We start from the raw sequence: 18,082 nt of genomic DNA, 5'->3' as shown, positions 1-18,082 counted from the left end.
TCCAGTCAACAAAATGGAAGCAGAAAAAATCAGTTTCTGTTTCTCAGTGGCCATGGCAAAGAAATCAGAGGTCCTGACTATCATGGAAATGGAGAAGGGTGGCTCCAGTTGGAGGTCATATTGAACACCTGGGAGACGGATGCAATGGACCAATGGTTGCTGAATATAATTCACAGAGACTTTGTCATCAAATTCGAATCCATGCTTCAAAACTCGAGTGCATCCTCACTGCCATTCCAAGGAACAAATCCAAAGTACAGACTTTGCAAAGAGGAATTTCATCATTGTTGGGGAACAAAGATCTCACAGTCACCTTGGCGAGAATGAGGGAAAGGATTTCTTTAAAAAAAATTCTAGTGGAAAGAGTTTAAGGAGGATTTGGGTCTGTGCTTGATCTAAAGGAGTCAATTCTTGGACAAAAACTTTCAATTTCAAAATGGTCTTTCTGCAGAACATAATTCCAATGGTGAGGCCAGAATAGTTTCTAAGAGTAGTAGACTTCCAGGATTCCATAGCAGTAGACTTCCAGGATTCCTATCTACATACCAGAGGTTTTAGCACCTTCACAAGGATAGAGGGTATCTGCTTCTGAATGTCCATGACACGCCGGTTCACTCTCCATCAAGGGATCAGGTTATCAGAGATAGAGAAAGAGTTCGGAAGTTGTTTATAAACCATGTTTTTTTATAAAATGCCAAAAGTCTCAATTAAAAGCTCCCAAGACTTGGAGCTTATAGTCTCATGGTTTCTTATGGACATGCTCATGCAGAGACTCCAGACAATCTGGGATGCGGCAGCCAGACTGACCCTCAACCTACCCAAGAGGACACACATCACCCAGCAGCTAAACGATCTTCACTGGCTCCCCGTCCCAAAGAAATGCCATTTCAAGCTCCTGCCCATGCCTACAAAGCCCTCCATGACCAAGGACCAGCCTACATGAACCACCGCCTGATCTTACACCAACCTACCAGAAACCTCTGCTCCGCACAGCTCACCCTCGCTCAGACACCACGTATCCACTGCAACCGCTCCGGAGGACGCTCCTTCTCCAACCTCGCCCCCAAAGCCTGGTACATCCAGCACCTCCACACTACACCCTCACTGACCCACTTCAGGAATAGGCTCAAGACCTGGCTCTTCGACTGATACGTGCAGCATAGCGCCTGGATAACCCCTGGGGTGATTAGCTGCGCTATACAAATACTACTTGATTGATTGATTGACATTGGTATCAGATGCCTCTCAGAATGCAGGCTACTGAGAATGAAGAGAGGTCTGGTTCAGAAGCCAATAACATCAGGAGCATTGTCACAGATCCAGGGAGAGATGCTGTCAATCCTCCATCAGGTACCCTGTTCCAGGTTTCATTTAGGAATCCCAATCACTCCTCAGGTGATAGAGATGGCAACTTTCAAACACCATAGCATGTGTTCATTAAACTGCTTTATGATAACTCCTGCCCTGGAAAACCTGAAAAATCCCTTTCTTCTGTGTTCAGTGGACCCACTCTGAAAAACTGGACATATGCTAAATTTGCTGGGATAGAAGGTGAAACCCCAGAACTGTCCTGGCAAATCCAGGACTCTGTTTTGAGCATATGGGTTAAGTTGCAAACAGCTTCTCCCTCATCCAAACCCACAACTTGAGAACAGCCACCAGGTGACCCTGGCAGTTGTGCTGGAGGGTGGAGGGTAAACACCCACGCTAGGCCACAAGAGACCCAGACCCTTGGAACACACTTCCACCAATAATTCACTCCAGAACACCCAGCTTGCTATGCAATTCAAAATAAATAAAACCATGAAAAGCTATTCCTTTTTGGGCGTCAGGTGCCCAGGCAACACACAAAGACACTTAATAATGCATAAGACTGGAAACAGCTGTAAAGCTATAATCAGTATACCCCAACGGAAATTAATTGTAAACTTATTTAATATGTTATACAATATTACTGGGTATTTTTTTAAATAAATATAGCATTTGCTACCACCGCTTCGCAGTGTTGTATGTGTCAGGCGTTGCTACGATGGTGCCCTTAGAATCGGCCTGAAAATGATGAAAGGCTGAATCATCCCTTGGAGGTTCCACACTTCTCATACAACTCTTAGTATCAGGCGCTTAACTCGCTGAGTTAGCCGCCTGTCACAAAAAATGAGTTTCTCCTTTCAAGAACTTGCTCCGAGGGTACTCCTCTCTGCAGTAGGAAGCATGGAGTGCCTGCCGGGCTGAGCCGTGCCAGAGTTTGTTCAAAGTTTAACCCGGTTCTTCGCGGGCCCGTCGGCTGCCTCTCGGGCAGGTATATTTGCACAGCGCGTCGCCTGGGTGTTGATGGCCGCAGACCTGCACTTATAAAGGGTGGATTTCCTTAAGACGCTGCTGACATCACGGATCTGCTCTCGGATTCCTCGCCCTGCCTCTCTCGCGCGCCTTCCATTCAGGTAATTTCAGCTCCAACGTGAACGGACCTGTTTGTGGGTGTCTCGGTGGAGAGTGCGGGGCCGGCTGCACTCGTCTTCCTTGCAGGGCAGGGGTGGGAGCTGTCATGCTGCGGCGTCCCTGGAGCAGGGCGCACATTGACCTGTCGCAGGTAGGCGGCGGAGCGCGGCGTCTTCCAGCTGCCTCCGAGACGCCTCGAAAAACATGGCATTTAAACTCCAAGCTTTCCCCCGTCTCGGATCCCTCACTGCGACCCTTCTGGCGATTCGGATTTGATTAATTGTTACGGAAACTGGGCAAAAGGGGGCTTCCAAAAACTTGTAAAACAGAGTCCGTGGGAGTCGAAAACTTTTGCACACTGACGTGAGAACAGCTCACGCTTTACGGCTGGGTAAGGTCAGTTTATCGTAATTTTTGCTAAAGGTGTCGCTGTGTAACAAACTTTTAACCTTTTAAATCCTGCCTTGATTTAATTTTTCTTACAGCACTTTAAATGCATTGTTGGTCTGGGTATTTTATGTCGAATTATGCTATGATATTCTGAGCTGTGTATGCTCTGTTATTTTATACCAAATTCTGTGTGGAATTTTATGCTATGCTGCTTATGTTATGCTCAGCGGACTGATTTTGGGAGCGCTTTTTCACTGGGAAGGCTGTCAGGTTGCTAAGCAAATGTTTGCGGTCTGGAGATTAGGTTTCTGTCTGTTGATTCGCGAGACCTTGTATAAAATCCCAGCTTCCCTATCTGACAACACATTGTGTGATTTGGGTCAAATGACCGCCCTCTCTCCGCCGTGTGTTAGATACATTTCCCACTAGAGACCTCAAGCAGTAGAGATTCGCAGTGGGCTAAATGCTGCGATGAATCGCCATATACATGCCTGGACATACATGTGTGTGTTATTGTTCCACATTTCATATGAAGGCTTGCTGCCAGTATTTTGACTGGAAGGCCGATGCAAATGCCAGTGCAAAGAATAATCGGGCTTGCTGTTGAGGTTTGTCATTCTGTATTTAGGTGCTTTTCTCTATAAGAAGTGTCTTTAGAAATCAGAGAGTTAGTTTGTCTGAGAAGTGTTCATTTTGAACTAGTGGCAAAGATGCGTATTTGGCACTAGAAGATGGGACACAGTTAGCTCAAAATGTGTGATCCTTTGTGATTCATGTTCAGTACAATTGATTCAGTTTAATTGCCTGCTACAATAGGGAGCACATAGAAAGAAATTAGCTTCTAGTATTACATGCTTTGTAAAAAAAGAACATTCCCTCCAGTGCCCTGGGGCCATCCGTTGACTTTTCAGCACGCTGTCATTCAAGTTTGTACAATCACAGCCATCCAGTGCAAAGTTCGTGTTCAGCTCTGATCGTGACTTTCCCGGCGCTCGCGCTCACACTGACTGCTAGTGTAGTGCCTGGCAGGAACGGATTGCTTTCAATGCGCTTATTCAAGACGCGGGGCCTATAAATCGAGTCTGCAGTACTTGTCATTGGCATCAGCAGGATGCAAGGCTGAATGGACCCTGTCGCAGCTAGCACGTGACAGTGCGGCCTCCTAGAGATCGCTGCAGGGGGCGCTCATCCTGCTGTTGTACATGCTGGATTCCCGCAAGGGCCCTCAAGGCGCCTTCTCGAACATGCTTCTGCTATTTCTTACTGTTTAGCTCTTCGAGTTCTCAGTTGGAGTCCCCCTTTTCGCGCTTGGAACTACTTTACGTCACTAAAAAGGTACCAGTAGTGAAATGAACGAGGCAGAGCTACACATGTTCACAAAGGCTATGGATTCCAGTGAAGCGCCTCCTGCGCGTGCTTCACCTGCCTGTGATGTTTGATGTATGTTGGTGCATCCGGCCAGTGCAAGGGCTAGTGTCCGAGGTACGAGGTCACTCAGTATGTGCACACACGTTAATGGACCGGCCAGCGAGACAAAGGGAGTGATACCTCTGCCCGTGAGCGCCCATATGCCTATAGAAAGGCCACTCAGACACCCACTGGGCCGCTGGCTGTTCAAACAATAGACACCGCTCCCAAATCGGCCCCTAGACTGCTCAAAAAAGCAGCCCACAACAGGAACTCGGGCACCGGCCCCTCGGGCATTGCCCGAATGCCCGCGTTACCAATCCGACGCTGATCTTTGCCATGCAGTCGGAGGAGCGCTGAGCAGATGTAAACACACGTGCGTTCCTCTCCAGTGACACAGACTTCAGGGAGCTTGAGCGCTGTCTCCATTCCTGTGAGTGAGAGGCCTGTATCGTGTCACCGTTGATGCCTCACCACGGACACTTGCCGCAGATACAAGCCTTGCATTGTTGTCACGGGTGAGATGACTTCAGGGTCAGATTGGTAAGGCGGGCACTCAGGCAATGGGCTGGTATCTGAGTTGCAGCTGTGGCCGCTTTTTTGGCCAATGTGGTGGCCGCTTTGGGCTCTGCCGGTGCTGCTCAGATGCCGCCAGCAGCCCAGTGGGTCCTGAGCGGTGTTTCTGGAGGCAGTTGGGCCATTATTACCTCCCTTTCACCAAGGGCTCAGAATGTGATTCCCAGTCTCTCACTAGGCGGGCCCATTAATGTACGCGGCCTTCGTTTCTCTTTTTTAGGTCCCACTTTCTGGAATTCCCTCCCTTCTTTCTTTCGCCATTGTCCCACCTACGAACTGTTTCGAAAAACCCTGAAAACTCACCTCTTCAAGTTGGCTCTTGAGTAATTCTCCCTGCCCCGGCTCGTCAGGTCTGTTATGAGCGCCAAGAAACCGTCTCGGTGTACGTGCGCGGTATAAATTGTTTAACATAACATAACATAACAGCAGGGCAGGCGGCCAGAGCAGAGGTGGCCTCCCTTATATTCAAAGTGGTACAAAAGGTGGTGGTGATGGACGGAGCATCTGAACCAATCAAACACTCACACCCAGTCAACAGATCTGGGTTTAATCCACCACCGTTCTTTAGCCCACTCGGCCACCCCAGTTCAGACATGGCCATATGCAAATCAGTCTGACCCTGTGCCTCATGGGAACAGTCTAGCCCGAACTGCCAAGCCATACCTTCCCTGGACCGGAAACAAGCTTCCGAGGACCGGTTTCTGGCATTTCAGCCGTCTTTAGCCCGGCTTGCTTGAATCCAGTGGCAAAGTGAGCAAGGGACTCACGTCTGAGCATACCCTGCCAACTTATGGCGAACAAAGTGGTACAAAAGGGGGTGGTGATGGACAGAGCATCTGAACCAATCAAACACTCACACCCAGTCAACAGATCTGGGTTTAATTCATCACCGTTCTTTAGCCCACTCTGCCACCCCAGTATATTCAGGCGTGGTTCACCAGTGTGAAATAATCCGTGCACAAAGAGTGCTGGCAACAAATGCATTTTGTTTTATCTCAGTGAGGTCAGGAAAACATGCCTCTTTTACATCCATCTTTTCATAATACTTAAAACACTGAAGCAGTGTTTTCCGAAAGCGCATTCAGCAAATGTGGCCCACTTTTTTTTTTTAGGATTCCCGGGCCAATTTATTTATCCCAATCCAACCCTGGATGACTTGTGGATTGTGTTCTGGGTAGCCACATGGTCCAGCTCCGTGTGGTCACAAGAGGACAGTAGCATGACCTCATCCGCCCCCAGGACTTCGCAGGGGCCCACCAGGGCCAGTCATCATAACTGTGCTATAGTGAGCCTCATCCGTCACCCAAGTCCCTCATTTCATCACCGCTCAGTCGAACCCTGCCTTTCTAGAGGAATCCCGGGTGCACCTCTATGAACTCCACACCATTGCATTGTTTGACCCCTGGAATGTCCAGTGCTTAGAAGTGTGGTATGAAGTGCTATGAAAAAACAAGACATAATTACAGATGCCCGTTGGAAAGCATGGCTGCCCGGGTAATGGCCATGTTGACACAGTGGTCAGATTAATACAGTGGCCATTCACTGTAAAGGGACTCAGGGTGTGACCTCTGTCTATCCTATAGTATAACTCTCCCATCTCTTAGGATGCCTTATTCCTTTGAAAGTCTTGATAGCTTTCTTCCAAGGCTCCTTCTCTACTCATATCTCAATCCTTAATGTCTTTCTTCTGTGATTCATCTGATCACCTTCTGACTTGAGACATCCTCTTCTTGTCCCTGCTTTTGTGGCATCCTCACTTTTCTTTTTGTCCTCATTATGGCCTTATACATTAAAATGTTATTATTACATTTGATCTTTTCACCTTTCATGAATACATAATAGTCACACATATATATATATATATATATATATATATATATATATATATCGTGACCAAGATCTCGCCAGAGATCGAAACGCGTCTTCTTTTTGCCAAAATAAGCCTGTAATATTTTCACCTTGAAAACCGGAGTGGCTTACTTTTTCCTGCCAGGATATACTCATACACCTATGCAGACAGTCACACACTGCCACTCATCCATGGAGTTACTCACACACCAAGTCAGTCCTGTAAAGAATCAATCACACTTCCATTTCTTCATCTATACAGTTAAATACAGAACACCATACTTCAGTGACATCACTGATGACATCACTAATGACATCTGAAATGACATCACTGATGACATCTCAAATGACATCACTGATGACATCATGACACACCAATACCAGTTACTACATACGCACTCACTGATTCGTACGTCTACACACACATTCACTCATTCGCCCATACAATTACTCATACATACAGTCAGTTATTATTAGAACACTATCATATGCACTCATACACCTAGTCAGTCCTGTGAAGAATCAATCACACTTCGATTTCCTCATCTATAGTTAAACACAGAACACCATACTTTTCACACATATACTAACACATACTTACTCTCTTATACAATCACTGATACAAGTACACATTGATATGCACAGCGTCACACACCTCCCAGCCAGCCACACACACACTCAGTCTTCCATCCATCCAGTCATTCTTCAATATGTAAAACGTATTTAAACTTTACAAAAACACACAGACACTAGATGATGTCATCAGTGATGTCATCAGTGATGTCACTGACCATGTCATGAATGATGTAATATGTGACATCATCAGCAGTGGATTGCGGGTGCGCAGGGATCCTCGTTTGCATATATATATATATATATGTATATATATATATATATATACAAACGAGGATCCCTGCAATCCTGGCAGGAAAAAGTAAGCCACTCCGGCTTTCAAGGTGAAAATATTACAGGCTTATTTTGGCAAAAAGAAGACGCGTTTCGATCTCTGGCGAGATCTTGGTCACGATATATATATATATATATATATATATACATATATATATATATATATATATATATATATATTCACTGAAAAAACCATAGGTTATAGACCATATATAGTTAGGAATTAGCATTTAGAAAACCTTATTTTACTCACACAAAACCATTGAAATTCCATATATAGTTAGTTGCACTAACTATATATCGCGCACCCGCAATCCACTGCTGATGATGTCACATATTACATCATTCATGACATGGTCAGTGACATCACTGATGACATCACTGATGACATCATCTAGTGTCTGTGTGTTTTTGTAAAGTTTAAATACGTTTTACATATTGAAGAATGACTGGATGGATGGAAGACTGAGTGTGTGTGTGGCTGGCTGGGAGGTGTGTGACGCTGTGCATATCAATGTGTACTTGTATCAGTGATTGTATAAGAGAGTAAGTATGTGTTAGTATATGTGTGAAAAGTATGGTGTTCTGTGTTTAACTATAGATGAGGAAATCGAAGTGTGATTGATTCTTCACAGGACTGACTAGGTGTATGAGTGCATATGATAGTGTTCTAATAATAACTGACTGTATGTATGAGTAATTGTATGGGCGAATGAGTGAATGTGTGTGTAGACGTACGAATCAGTGAGTGCGTATGTAGTAACTGGTATTGGTGTGTCATGATGTCATCAGTGATGTCATTTGAGATGTCATCAGTGATGTCATTTCAGATGTCATTAGTGATGTCATCAGTGATGTCACTGAAGTATGGTGTTCTGTATTTAACTGTATAGATGAAGAAATGGAAGTGTGATTGATTCTTTACAGGACTGACTTGGTGTGTGAGTAACTCCATGGATGAGTGGCAGTGTGTGACTGTCTGCATAGGTGTATGAGTACATATGATAGTGTTGTAATAATGAGTGACTGTATGTATGAGTGATTGTATGGGTGAATGAGTGAATGTGTGTGTAGACGTAGGAATCAGTGAGTGCGTATGTAGTAACTGGTATTGGTGTATCATGATGTCATCAGTGATGTCATTTGAGATGTCATCAGTGATGTCATCAGTGATGTCATTTGAGATGTCATCAGTGATGTCATCAGTGATGTCACTGACCATGTCATGAATGATGTAATATGTGACATCATCAGCAGTGGATTGCGGGTGCGCGATATATAGTTAGTGCAACTAACTATATATGGAATTTCAATGGTTTTGTGTGAGTAAAATAAGGTTTTCTAAATGCTAATTCCTAACTATATATGGTCTATAACCTATGGTTTTTTCAGTGAATTTTCAAGGTTTTGTAAATGCTAATTCCTAACTATATATGGTCTATAACCTATGGTTTTTTCAGTGAATTTCATTGGTTTTTTAACAGCTAATATCTGTAGCTGTAAAATGTATTCTTCTTTAAATCCAAAAATATATTTTATATGTTTATTAATAATTTTTTTTTAAAATATTTTTTTTTCTTCGTTCCCGCTTCGCGAATCGGGAAGCTTCCCGTTAGCTGACCTTGATGCCGCGAAATAGACCGCGAGCCGGTAAACGTTTCTTTACCGCAACTGCCGCGTTAGAAAACAACATTGTGACGCCTCCCGTCGTCATGACGTTTCGCGTTGTCGCGTGATACGTCATATGACGTGCTACGTTAGCGAACTGGTACGCTTACCGAGTCGCAAAGCACAGGTTTCTGGAAGCAAACCGGGAGGCCCTGCAAAGCGCTTAACGTAAACACAGCAGGTCATGTGACTTGGTAATAACACTTTTCATTGGTTCATTTCACTTTTGGTTTCCTAATGATGTAAGACTAGGTCATATAATCTAAAATGAACACTTTTCATTGGTTGAGAACTATTGTTTTTCCCAAATGATGAAAATCCCTCCTTCTTTCCTCACTCTGACTTTCATCATTGTGAGAGAAAGACCCTTTGTTACCAGTGAGCAATGGCTTCTTTAGTAGCTTCAGCTGGTGCTTCCCCACCACCTCCACCACATCCAAGGAAGAGTGGACCACCTGCTCAAGTTATAATTCAGCAAGAAGAGGAAGAAGAGGAACAGGACGACGAGCACGAAGAGAGGCACTTTTTGCCTGAGGAGCCCAGGACGTCTCACCGGAAAGAAAACTTCATTTGGCAATTTTTTAAAATTCCCAAAGGTCAGAAAAAAGTAAATGCAAGATACGTAACTTGCCTTATATGTCAAGATAGACTGTCCAGAGGGACCGACAAAAAATACAGTTTCGGAAACTACACAATGCATCGCCATATGACTAGGTGGCATCCTAACAACTACAGTGCTGCACAGTTTCGTAACGACCTAGATAATCTCCCTATTATGGCCAGAAGATCTGTTGTACCGGAAGTAACGGGACCAGAGGGCAGGGAGATGGTGCCAAATATACAAACGAGATTTCATGAAGTAAAACAAGTCTGCGTACATTGCAGTGGATTCATTTGCTACGGAGAAAGAAGCATCACTCTGATCAACAGAGCTATTGACTATCATATGCAAGTTTGTACGAAACGCCCCAAATAATAAATACTTTTTTTTTGTTTTGTTGCTCCTGTTGAGCCCTTTACAATGAATCGTTTTCATTGCCCCCTCCAAGAAAACCCCAAAAAAATATAAAACTGTTCAGAAAAATTCAAAAAAAATAAATAAATGTTCAGAAAAATAATAAAAAAAATATAAAACAACAAAAACAATAAAAAAAAAGGTTCTTTTCAGAACGACTTCCCCGTTATTAAAAAATTGGTACAATATTTGGAACTGTGCCAACCTCTATTTCTCGTAGTTCGCTTCCCAGTTCGCTCGCCGGTACGCGAACCGGAAGTGAACCAAAACATTTTTTTTTAAAAAAGAACAGTAAGTATAAGGGAAGGAAACAGACACTTATGTTAAAAGAAAGACAGCTATAGGGGAGTAAACTAGAGATACTATTACCCGTAATCCACTGCTGATGATGTCACATATTACATCATTCATGACATGCTCAGTGACATCATCAGCAGAGGATTGCGGGTTTTTTGGCAACGTGCCTTATCCACGGTTTAATAACGCTGCCTTTTGCTTTATATAAGTTTTCAAATTGTATGAAATATATACCAATAGGTCATTATGAACCTTTAGGTAGTGCTTTTCTTCATGAGGTCTGGTCGCTTCCATACACATACAGATGTTTCAAAGATGATCAAGAAGTTTATCTGAATGGAGAGGAATGCACTGAGACGCCAGATCATTCACTAATGTGTAGGCACATACAGTTGCACGGTTCATGCAACAAACACCGACCAAATATGGCTTGCGTGTTGCAAGGCACGCCAGTTCCTGCTATCATCCCCACGTTCAAGTTGTTGGAAAATGGTAGTTATTTGATGCTCAATAATGAAGATTGTTCTGGGTTAATTAAAAGTATTCCTTTTATCGTAACAGTAAGTGAACGGGTTATTTGCTGCAGAAATGTTCTATTTCCTCCCACACATGAACATAGGGAGTTTTCAATCTGGCCACAAATACCAACCTTGGGAGCAGATTTCAACGGCATGGCAAGAAAAAGAGCTCTTTTGTCTCAGAGAGAGGTGGCCTTGAGTTCGGCCCGTGAAACTTTCGTGCTTCACATAGCGAACACCCGTACAGAGGTGCAGACCCTTTTAAATACTGATTCGCCTTTGCATTTCAGCGAGATGGTTCGGACTATCTTTAACGCGTCCTCCACAAAGGCCCTGGCGCACTTTTTTAAAGTTGTTACCAGTGGTCTCGTGACTTCATTTGAGAAAATCTTTGGAGTCATCCCTGCTTTCTTTCATTCTATTTTTTCCACTGTGCTTCGTGGATTGCCATTTTTACTTGCATTACCAGCGGACGCTCTTGTGCTTTTTTACATTTTTAAATATGGATGTCCCTCCTGTGCAAGCTCCCGCCCTGCAGCTGCTGACACTGTTCCGCAATCGCATGCTAGAATATTATGGCACAATGCCGTTGGCGATATTAAGCACGGCATATGGATTATCTTTTCGATTCTCCTACTTCACCTGTGTCCAGCCTGTATTTCACTGCCTGACCTGTGATTTCGATTGGGCCATTGATTTGTGTCTCGGCGGACCGGTTTCTCCTGACGTCGACTTTAATCAGCTGATGACTCCTATCACAACCTATTGTTGTGAAGTAGTGTGGCTCACTGGTTAGAGGCGGCAGACCCGAGAGCAGAGGACGGCCCGGGACCAGGGTTCGATTCCCAGCGCGGCAGGTTTCTGGACCAGGGTCAGCGGACTCGATAATTCTCTCGCCTCGGTGCCCACTCTGATCAGCGTTCACACTCGGCAACTCTGGGCATTAGCTTGCCTCATCTTCACTAACGGCCCCACCAGACCGCCGGGGATGCCTGGTCTCACCCTGGAGATACCCATTAAGGGACCATCTCTCAGGGAAGCCAGGAAGGGTTTCGCAGCGGTCGAAGCGCCTTGGGACCCTACGGGTAAGTAGTGCGCTATATAAATGCCTATACATTTACATCATTACTCACGAGTTGGTTTGTCCTGGCGAAAGGATTATGGCTGTGGCATTGATGCATGGACTAATTGGTCCCTGGAATTTACTGGCGGCAACGCAGTCTTTCTTGGAACAGAGCTTTCTTGAAAACCCACCGAGCTGTCCTCTGATGGTGATAGAGGATCCGGTGCTGGGAGAGCACGTATGTTCTTTTCCGCTTTTAAATTGGATGGCTGAACTCTTTTCGGATGAAGACGGTGACTTCCTATTGGAGGCTGTTGCAGCTTATTTTGCATACACAGTTATGTCATAGACCTTTTTCATGTTTGATATGCTGAGTACTAGCATTTCATTGACAATTCATTGACTTATTTGTCAAGTTTTTATTATTTAGCTTGCCTATTGGCTTAAGACTCGATAAAGTACTTGGCTGTTTTATTTTTCTTTAGCATTAAATTTTCCTAGTTTTTAATGTTTTACCTTGCGGACCGTCCACATATAAAGTTGCAATCTGCTCTCATGAGATGGCACTTCTATTATCTTATTCAGTTCGTTTCCGGATCATGGGGAGGTGTCATCTAGGTCCTGGATATCTTTACACCGTGTTAAGTTAGCATGGGCTCATTACCGGTTTAAACGCCATTTTTCCTTTTTTGCAACTTCTGCACACGACACTTAGTTGTTGCTTTAGCTTTCAACCTAGTAGTTCATCGTGGTTTACATGAGAATAATATGTTATTGCTCTACTATCTGCTTTGCTTGTTAAACTATATCTGTACAGCGAGTGCTGAAGTTTCAAGAACAACACGATACAGAATTGTTATGAGGTCTGATCTCCACGACTTCATACTCATAACATAAGTGCAGCTTCTGCCAATTCTGGGCATTAGGCGGGTTTTATATTGCTTTGCCGAAAACACATACACAACAGTTGATGCGGTTCACATGAAGAGAGAGCTGGTGTATGCTGATGTGATTCCTTGAAATCTAAGACACTAAAGTATGGGCACGCCCTAAACCAACACAAACAGACCTTCTTAGCAAATAATATAATATGTGTATTAGAGAGGGTGAGATATAAGCAGCCGCGGGCCGTGGAGGCAGTTACGGTGGGGCAGGGAGGCGGGGAGGGGGAGGGGGAGGGGCAGGGTGGAGCCCTCTCCACCCTGCCCCTCCCCCTCCCCGCCTCCCTGCCCCACCGTAACTCCCTCCACGGCCCGTGGCTGCTTATAAGTGTTGCTAACTCTTATCCATTTACAGCATGTTAACATACTGTCACCATTTGCTTTTTATGTACTAGTAACTATGCTGATAATTTTGCTACTGATAATATGTGTACTTTTATTATCTAAGATACTACGCCTGAGAAGACGGCATTAGTAAATAAACATTTCAAATACACATGTGTTCTTCTTAACTCCATGTTCTGGTTTCTAAGAAATATATAACGACCGACTGTTCATGAGTTCCACGTATCCTGAGGTACTATAAGTTCATATTCTGGATTGTCTAAACATTGAGAGTTTGTTATATCCAATGTGACACTGTACCTAGCTTGCTAAGGGGTTTTTGATTACTAAGGTGAGTTTTGGGGCACCCTAATTCGCCGAGGTTCCAATCCTCTGTCCACAGTTCTGTGTGAGAACAGAAACCCTGCGACAGGGGCACCCCCGACCCTTGCTGGAGCTTCATCACACTTGCGATACAACTCCAGCAATGCGCCACCTTTACGGCACAGATACATCACGCATCTGTGCTGTTTTTGCCCCATGATGCGCCGCATTGTAAATGCAGCACACCATAGGTGACGGAACAGCGGCACAGAATGACTAACACATCCCTGGTAATGCGCCAGTCATCATAAATCTATCCCTATGCTTCTTATCTTGTTAGAGATGAACCGCCATATGTATCATCAAAGTTTTTTGCATTTCCTAAATAGCGAACTTTAAGGAATAAATAGCGATTCTTTACCATTCCTAGTTTGCGATGAGCTATTTGCTAATTACAAATTACCCATTCATTTCCTTCATTTCCATAGGGCGGTTGGACTCACTTTTAGCTCGAACGGCTGAATGGATTTCCACGAAACTTGGCAAAATTGTAGGGACTGGTAGCCCGATGTGCCTTTGCTATGTCTCAAGATATATGCTCCAGTGGTTTTTACGAAAATTAACTTTGAAAAATATATATTGAGCTACATTGGCCTATATATATGTTGGAGCCCAAATGTAGCCCAATGTAGCCCAATGAAGCCCAATGAAGCCCAATGTAGCCCAATGTAGCCCAAAGATGGCCGCCAGAGACAAAAAAAACAAATGTAGCCCAAATATCAGCCAGATGTAGCCCAACTATAGCCCAGTGACAGAATGACCAATCAGCTTCGCAAACCTCCGTTACGCGAAGCGGAGCGCTGTTACAGATATATATCTTTTTTTGAACGCTAATTTCTCAAAATCCACTGGAGCACATATATTGAGACCTAGCAAAGGCACATCGGGCTACCAGTCCCTAATATTTTACCAAGTTTCGTGCAAATCCATTCAGCCGTTCTATTATTATTATTTATTTTTTTTGCCCCGCGGGGCCCTTTTAAAACCTCCACATCAAACCTAGGGGGTCAGCGAGGATCTACTATGCCCCCTTATGGTCATTTGCCCCTTCGCTTTGGCCTCCTCTTGTCTCTCGATCCTACTGAGAGACAAGATGGCGGCCGCTACGGACTGTTTGGAATGTTTACAGACGCCGGAGAACCAATCAGCTTCGCTTCACAAAGCTCCGTTGCGCGAAAAGTACGCGAACTGGAGCGCTGCCTGGTCCGCTGTTACAGATATATATCTTTTTTTGAACGTTAATTTCTCAAAATCCACTGAAGCACATATATTGAGACCTACAAAAGGCACATCGGGCTACCAGTCCCTACAATTTTGCCAAGTTTCGTGCAAATCCATTCAGCCGTTCGGGCTAAAAGTGAGGCCAACCGCCCTATGGAAAACTCAATGTTAAAAACACGTTTTGGGACCCCCCTTTTTTCTCGGCCCCCCCTTGACGAACCCCCCCAACTTTTCAGGGGCTGCTCAGAAACAAAATGTTCCATTTTCCTGAAAATTTCAGCCAATTCCGTCCACAAACGCCAAAGTTATTAGACATAGAATTTTCAAAAATCCCATAGAGAAAAAATCCTAACTATATATACCTACTGGCGACCGCCAGTAGGTAATATATATGTGTGTGTAAATACATATATATATGTGTGTGTGTGTGTGTGTGTGTGTATATATATATATATAGGAAGCACCTTACTAGCTTACATTCCATACCATATCTATGTATGTATATTTAAAAAAGTATGTTTTATCATGTTTTTGCTCAATATCTATAATCCTTTTAATACTACCAATTTATCTATTTATACACCAACAACATCTAAGATTTTCTGTACCATTTTGTTGTTAACTTTAGGCATGGGTGAAATGTTAATTAATTTAGGATTTTTCGCATTACGCTTGTTGAAATTCTCGAAATTATGCCATTGTGCTAGTCACGAAATTACACCGCTATTTTTGTTAAAAAAAGAGTGTAGCGCGGTAACAATGCTAACAACTATAAAGCGAGCAGCTATCATTCACGGCAATTTTTATTTTCACACTATTTTTTCAGCACCATTTGCATCCTTACCTCGAAAACTGACACAAGGGTACATTTCGCGCTAAAATATAGCAGTAAATGATGGATTTACATTTTGTGTAATTACGGGTAATTTTCACAAAACTTCTTGGTAATACATGAAAGCACATTACACACATTTTGCCCACCCTCAGCTGTTATGAGTTGCATTTCTTGTTGAAAAGCTCTGTTGCTGCAGAAATATGTACCGAAAAAAATATAAAGAAACAGGTGTAAAGTTTAAGACGGTTATGGATGGAAACTGTGTGCCAGGTTTGGAACAGCGGAGTGCACAGATTTTGTTCGCAGGAGAAAAGCAGAAGTAAAATTAAACAAAAACTACCCATGAAACTAAGCATTATGTACCTGGCCCTAGACACGAAGTGGAAAGCACCTGTCAGAGAGGCGCATGAACCCCTACCTGTGATACTGTTAGCATAATAGGCTCTTGTGCTGCTCTCCTTGGTTTCCTCCTGGTGTACCAGGGGTAGGTAGTTTCTTACCTTGTTTCCATGGTGATGTGCTGTCTTCATTAAATCATGTGATGCCTCCTCCCCAACTGTAGAGTTAGCTTGGCTCCCTTGCTGTAGGGTCGCTGCTTCTGATCTCATTAGGTATTTGATTGTCTGGTCCACTGTCTTGACTGAGTGGTTCTTCTAAGCAGGCAGACCATCACGATTGCCAGTTAACACTCTGTAAAGTAATTTGCATACTTTTTTAACGATAGCTCAAAATTCTACTGGTTATAAAGCAAATGCTCTCAAAATCACCCTTATTTAGCTGGATAATACTTTACAGAGACTTATGGGCCGATTTCGGTGTACATCGAGCTGGAACTGGGACCGACTGACCTCCTGTCGGTGGTACCAAACCACAAATTAGGATGCGACCGAACACTGTTCGCACCTCAAGGTGCCTGCCACTGTGTGCAGGGATCAATGCCCCCTCTGCTGCCATCCAAAGGCCTTGCACCCATGGGGGCCCTGCGGGGGGGCCCTCAAAGTCAGATTCCGACAGCCTTTCTGTGTCAGAAAGGCCAGCACTGAAAGACTGTAGGAATCTGCCTTTGTAATCCCTTGGGCAGAAAGAGCCACCCTTGGGATTATTGGCCCCTTTCCGAATGGCAGACAGGCTCTCCCAGCCCGTCGAAGGCCATTTTGAAAGCCCGTTCGTATTCCTTTCCAACTAACCACATCATAATGGGTTGGTCGGAAAGGAATCCGAGCGGGACATTTCAATGCGGTCGGAGCCGCTTCCGACCGCATAGAAATCGGCCCCTAAATTGTAAAGGAAGGTAACAATGTGAACTTTCACAAAGTGCAGAAATCATGAATTTCACCCACTATGCTGGTGAATTATACATTTTGCTTACCATTAATCCTGGCTATTCACAATCCTCAAAGTCATCATATATCTTGATTCTGGTTGAAACCTGTCATGTAGGTCAGGAATATAAATCTTGGTACGGCCAACTCAACCTTTCAATCCAGTGGTTTTCAGTGAAAGGCTGCTTTTCATCTTCAATGTAGACATGTGATGGGCCAAGCAGTGATAGACCATAACAGTTCAAGTTGTTTTTTTTGCATTAATATATAGTCGCATCTTAGAAGTCTGAGGCACTAGCAAGAGGCGATGACTCGAGTAGTGCTAAAAATGGGCGGGTACTGTCCGGCACTGAGTGCCTGCACTTCTTTAATTTGTGAAGGAGAGTACCTGCACTTCTCAGCACAGCTGCAATGCATTTAAAGGGAGAGCACTGTCACTTCTCAGGATCCAACAGGTACTCTGGATAGTGAGTACCTGCACTTCGTTAATATGTGAGGGAGAGTACCTGCACTTCTCAGCACTGCTGCATCACATTTAACCACTTAACCGTGGGGGTAATTCCCCTCCTGTGAGGGGGGAGGGGGGGCTGCGCGCGGCGCCGCGGTGCTCATGATGAGCCCAGCTCGTCATGAGGCACAGTGCAGCTGTGCTCATGCCGAGCTGGGCTCGTCATGACTCCGCCCACTCCCATAGAACGTCTGCACATGTGTTGAATTCACCGCGCGGGGGAGTGGCGCAGCTGTTATGACGAGCCCAGCTCGTCATGAGCACAGCTCCACTGTGCCTCATGACGAGCTGGGCTCATCATCAGCAGGCAAGGACCGGTATTGATCAGGAGCCAAGAGGTACTTTGAATAGTGAGTACCTGCACTTTTTTAATTTGTGAAGAAGAGTACCTGCACTTCTCAGCACTGATACAATACATTT

The 18,082-nt window shown here is 44.3% G+C and overlaps 1 protein-coding gene across 3 annotated transcripts in view; it reads left to right on the top strand.

Annotated features, from left to right (window-relative positions):
- Positions 1 to 1,982: 1,982 nt before the first annotated feature.
- KCNJ15 (potassium inwardly rectifying channel subfamily J member 15) overlaps positions 1,983 to 18,082 on the top strand; it is a 215,647-nt gene continuing 199,547 nt past the window's right edge. The window contains exon 1 of one of the 3 annotated variants that reach the window (XM_078656850.1): positions 1,983 to 2,441. The gene's annotated coding sequence lies outside the window, so the exon portion shown is untranslated. Of the gene's footprint in view, positions 2,836 to 18,082 lie in introns of all 3 variants that reach the window. The other 2 variants (XM_078656848.1, XM_078656849.1) reach the window with 2 other exon arrangements.

This window comes from Lissotriton helveticus, chromosome 8, assembly GCF_964261635.1.
Source record: "Lissotriton helveticus chromosome 8, aLisHel1.1, whole genome shotgun sequence".
NCBI lineage: Eukaryota > Metazoa > Chordata > Amphibia > Caudata > Salamandridae > Lissotriton > Lissotriton helveticus.
Note: the sequence above shows the minus strand (reverse complement) of the source record. Positions and strands in the feature narration are given on the sequence as shown.